General features: G+C 39.3%; 1 long non-coding RNA gene across 1 annotated transcript; it reads right to left on the bottom strand.

Moving 5' to 3' along the window:
- Positions 1 to 1213: 1213 nt before the first annotated feature.
- On the bottom strand, positions 1214 to 5518 carry LOC311516971. Its single transcript, XR_014710546.1, has 3 exons — positions 5431 to 5518; positions 3797 to 3855; positions 1214 to 1502 (listed from the first exon to the last, which is right to left on the bottom strand). It is a non-coding gene; the product is annotated as an uncharacterized lncRNA (long non-coding RNA).
- Between the last annotated feature and the right edge of the window lie 275 nt (positions 5519 to 5793).

The raw sequence follows: 5793 nt of genomic DNA on the forward strand, positions 1-5793 counted from the left end.
CTGTTGTAAGGTTTGAGCCGCATCTTCTATATGGCTTCATTATATTATGACAATACAAATAAATAATAACAGAGATGGGTTTGTTAACTCATTAAATTTCATGAGGAATTCTGAGTGATGCCCACATATTCTAAGTCTTATTAGTTTATATCAATGTAATTCTGTGTTTTCATAAGAGAACATTCCATTTCTTTTTTCTTTTTGACATTTCATTAGGGAAATTATTTTAAAATGACAGGTTTCAGAGTAACAGCCGTGTTAGTCTGTATTCGCAAAAAGAAAAGGAGTACTTGTGGCACCTTAGAGACTAACCAATTTATTTGAGCATAAGCTTTCGTGACCTATATCCGATGAAGTGAGCTGTAGCTCACAAAAGCTTATGCTCAAATAAATTGGTTAGTCTCTAAGGTGCCACAAGTACTCCTTTTCTTGTATTTTAAAATGCACAATCCTTTCCCTATCCCCCATGTCAGAAAAAAAATGAAGGAACTTCATATTTTTGTACACACACAGAGAGGGCTCAAGAAAACCCAGATTTGTCTCTCCTTTTATTGAGGTCATGTTTTAAATGTTATTTCTTCCTGAGAAACCAAGCCAACAGCTTGCTCAATAGATCACCATTTTCATAGAATTGCCCTTTGTCTTTGTCATCATAATTTGTGGTTGAAATTAATACACATCTTTTGCCCTGTTCAAGTCTCCAGAGACCTTTTGTGCACTGTCAATCTTTCCCCGGGTTTTCCCTGCTTTCAGTACAGGGAGAGTTCTACGTAAGAGTCTCTGGGGCTGTGTCACCCCAAAAATGCTATGCAAAATCTCCCACTATTTCAGTGCCACAAGTACAGCTGCACTCATGGTACCCAGGGTGGGAGCTCTAGCATAGATTCAGTTCAGGCTTTTTAAAATAACTCTTAAGCCACACTCTCCCCTACTAAAGTAGGAGAAACCCCTGGAAATGGATGATATTATTAAAAGGTTTGTGGTGATTTGAACAAGGCAAGAAGTGAGCTAAGATCTGTGTGATAGATCTAAGGAAGATGAGGACAAAGGGAAGGTCAATGGCCAGGGGGATATGTTAAACAAGCTCTTAACTTGATTTCTTAGGAAGAAATAAACAGTCCTATTTCCACCATAAGAGGTCCCACAAGAGAGATACATCCCTTCCTCCCTCCAGTACATTCAGAGAAGAACTCCTCTAGGAGATTTCCTCTGTTTAGGCCCCTTCTGTAAGCTTTACTTATTACTTACATTACTATAGTACCTAGGAAGCCCGACCAATGATTAGGGCCTGTCACGGGGTGACCCTTTCCAGCACATCCTCTTGTGGCCTTAGTGGTACACTGAAGGGTTCATGTAGAGTTCATTCACCTGGAAACATTCAGGGCACACCCTGACTGTTGTGTAGGAGTGGTGCACACACTGCTCCGTCCGAGGACATGGACCATGGGAAGTCGCCCAGAGGACATGAACCGTGGGAAGCTTCCTTGGACTGGGCTCAAGGCCTGAGAACAAGGATTGTAGTAGATAGAGGCTGGTAAATAAGAATATTAATCAAAGTCATATTATTTCCTTTATTGATGCCTTTTGCGGTCGCAGTATGTAATGCGCAGGGGGGGAGAGAAATAAAAGAGAGGGTGGAAAGCTGACAGGGGGCAATCCCGTCGGCAGACCAGCCTGCTTGCTTGCTTAAAGCCGTGTCCTGTCTTTTATCTGAACCGCAACAGTACACTCTCCACCCCTCTTGAGGTTCTTTCAATCAACCCCCACACTGAGGTTGGCTCTAGAATGTGCCTCCCTTCATGGGGCCTGATTTATTAAGGTTTTTTTTTTACAAAGGGTAACTCTGTAATGAAAGGTAGGGAGTTGGGGATGATAGAGTGATATTTGCTTGGAGTTGTCCAGAGGTTAAAGATAGGCCACATTCCAATGCCAAACAGCTGGGTGAGGAATTTTCCCTTTTCAGAATATGGAAATTAAATTTTCAATAGACTTATGCTTTGTCCCCCATCCACCTACCCACAAATGCGCACATGTGTGAGCACTCTGTCACCAGAAAGGTCCCAGTCCTGCAACGCACAGAGTACCTCATTGTGTTAATTGTATTATGCAGGAGATCAGACTAAATGAATATACTTGTCCCTTCTGGACTAAAACTATATGAATCTTAAAATCTATGAATGAACTTCTTGTGAAATGATGAGTGTCCTCAACTCCCACCAACTTAAGTAGGAACTGAGAGTATTCAGAACCTCTCAGAGGAGGTGCCCAGCACCCTTCTGGATTGGGATCACTGACTTCAGTGGGTACTCAGCTTTGAAAATTAGGCCAGGAATACTCCGCGCCAACTCAATTCTGTGAGGAGTGGCAAGCACACTTCTGGGCTGATTACTGCTCAAGACAAACACATCAGAATACTGATTCAGACTTTGACACAATCAAATCTGATCAGCCTGGAGTTGATAGGGAGGGTGAATGCTATCCGATGAAACAGGGTTGATTAAGCCTCAAAAAGAACAGTAATAGTTATCAGAGAAACAAAATAGGTCTGATATGAAAAGAAGTTCACAGGTTTGTGAACTGAGGACTATTCAGGTGTAGCCATCACAGGCAAACACAACTACAGTTTCAAACAAAGGTGCCTAATTTGCACCCAGAAATTATACCTATGCACATGTTATCCATTTTAGAGGTGCAGTTATTAGGATTGTTTTGCACGTAGACTAGTTTGTTTCAAATATGCAAAAGTATACTCTGTGTACAATTACTGGTCTGTGTACAATTAAGGCCCCAGTGTTTGAAAACTTAGCCTACATCATACATACACAGGCCAGGAGACAGATTTTAAATGAGTCTACAGGATGCTGGAGAAGAATGTTATTCATCACAGCTAGGAAAATATCTTTTTTTCAGGTTTCAGAGTAGCAGCCATGTTAGTCTGTATCTGCAAAAAGAAAAGGAGTACTTGTGGCACCTGAGAGACTAACAAATTTATTTGAGCATAAGATTTCGTGAGCTACAGCTCACTTTGTCGGATGCCTTCATTTTTTTCAGTAACTACATTACAAACCAGATAAAATAGAGTCTCTGAACAGCAGCCTTCCATGCTTTGAAAGTCCTAAACTTTGTTTTCAAAGCTTGGGATGTTTTGTGTGGGCTTCTGCAGCACAGGCTCAGGACAGAGGAGTTTTATTAAAGTCCCTACACTACAGTACTTTTCATTTTATTCTGTCCAGTTTCCTTTCAGCTCCACAAATGGCTGCTTGCAAAATGACGTGAAAAAGGTCTATTTTCTTTGCATGACATTTAAATGGAGCAGTTTATTACTTGTGTTGCAGCTCACCAATTCCTCTTAAGAGAGAAAGCAAATGGCATGAGCATTTACCTTTCCCAGTATTCCCCTAGAAACTAGCTATTATTGCTCAATGACTGTAACTCCCTTATCAGAAACAATAAGAGATTATTGTTGGTTTCTCTGACAAATGGGAGTAATTTTTAGGGTACATCTGAAAAGCTGGTTGGTTACCAAACCCAATGGCAGCTGAAAAGGAAAAAAATATATATTTTTTTAACTGTGGACAACCAGCCATATATACTCACATTGAGATGAACACCAAATGTGCCCAGATTAATAACGTCGCATGTACTTTCAGTGTCTTTAATCACATTTTGACCATTGCTAATGTAATCTCTACTCAGCAATGTACCTTCTTGCTTTCCAAGTGAGTAGAGCAAAAGGTCCCCAAATAATACTCGCTAGGAGTAACACTTTTTAGTCTCAAATTACTAAAGCATTTACCTGTTTTTCAGATTTATCTTCTTTGTAGGCTTTCAATTTGTAAATTTTAGATCCTTTGACTGTGGATTAAGTGAGTAATAAGCATTAGAATATGTCCAGTAAATACTGAATATACATACAAGATTTTGATGTTAAAAGTTTAAAAAAATTGAAACTGAATGTCAACCTGTTAACACAAAATCCTAACAATATAAAGGTTGTTAAATGTTTGAAGAGATTAAAACACCTAAATGACTGCTATTGCCTTTATTAGTATATAGCACCACTGCCATTAAAATGTACAGACTGAGAAACTGAATTCCCTGCCCCATACAGCTTATGGTACAAATAAATAGATTACCAATTATGTACAATTAGTGGCACATGGATACCAGTGCAGGTAGGTTTAGTGGATTTCATGGGATGTTGGAAATAACCTGCAGACTCAGAGGGACGGTATAAAATGCTCAGAGGGTAAAATTGATACCCAATCAATGAGCTTCATCCAGAATGTACAAATGCAGTATTTTCTTTATTTCAAGTAGAGATGAGCCTGAAACACAGAGTATGGATATGGATCTGCAAAAGCAAAATAAAGCTCTTACATTGAAGATTTCCTGAAAGTATGATTGCAACTCATTCCTCAAGCGGAAGAATTCTGCCACTTTGTTTAATGAGTCATGTTAATCTTACAAAATTTTTGCTAAAATGGTTGTATAAAGCTCTAACTTTTTTTCAAGAAAACTGATTCATGGGCCAGTCGTACTTGGAGAAATAAATCTCAGAAGAGCAATGAGAAATCTACAGTTTCCAGTCAGAATTGGAGACAGAGGTGTTCATTTTTAATCGCGTTTTTGAAACAGAATTTCCAATATTCACTCAATGAATACACATGTCCCTAACTCCATGAAACAAGAAATCAGACTGTACAACAACTTGAGCTATATGCAATCTTTGTAATCACAAAGAAGTAATTCAACTCACAGCAGGGCTGTAAGCTATAAAACATCACATTGCAATTATATACACAGAGAGATAATGTCTCATTACAAGAATAAGCCTTTAACATAGCATGAAAAGCATACTGTAAATTCCTCAGATATGCTCTGATTACTATAGGAGCCAGCAGTTGTAAATATGCATTTTCTTCCAAAGTAAAGGCAAGGCATTGAGATACTCACTAGGATATATAACATTCTTAACATATAAGAAGGTGATCCTGTTACCTAGGGTTTTCTGAACCCAAAGCAGTGGTAACTTAATCTGTTTCTCTCCAGGTGGTGTCAAGAATAAATCAATGGGGACAGAGCTCCTCCATCTGATAAATGATTGATACAAACCAGAGTGCTTTTACCTAAAACTAATTTTTATTAGGGCTCAGGCATAGACACATATATGCTATAGCACAGTGGTTCTCAAACTTTTGTATTCGTGACCACTTTTACACAGCAAGCCTCTGAGTGTGACCCCCCCCCATTAATTAAAAACACATTTTTATAGTTAACACTATAATAAGTGCTATAGGTGAAGCGGGGTTTGGGGGTGGAAGCTGACAGCTCACAACCCTCCATGTAATAACCTCGTGACCCTTGAGGGGACCCCCAGTTTGAGAACCCCTGCTATAGCGATAGGTTCAGAGCACCCCAAGTAGTTACCCAAAGTCTGAGATGGTTTCAAGTGATCAACAGCCAGGCTTCAGGGGACCCTTCTTCCATCCAGCTGCTGGGGAGTTTAGATATCAGCTTCTTGCCTGAAGAAAAGCTCTCTCGGACTGCTCTGAGGTATTTATTTTTAATCTTTTATATCAAACTCTCTCAAAACACATAACTCATACTAACCCCTACTGGGTCACCAATTCTCCTAGCTTCAACAAATTGCTCATTATTGCTTATCAGCAAAGTATTTCTAGTCATAACAACAATAAAACTTGTATGTCAGGGGCACTCAAAAACCAAGGTCGCTATTCACTCACTCTCTTCCATTCTTATGATCTGTTAACTCTTTTCCAATACTCCCAT

Source organism: Lepidochelys olivacea (assembly GCF_965140295.1).
Source record: "Lepidochelys olivacea isolate rLepOli2 genome assembly, chromosome: 2".
Taxonomy (NCBI): Eukaryota; Metazoa; Chordata; order Testudines; family Cheloniidae; genus Lepidochelys; species Lepidochelys olivacea.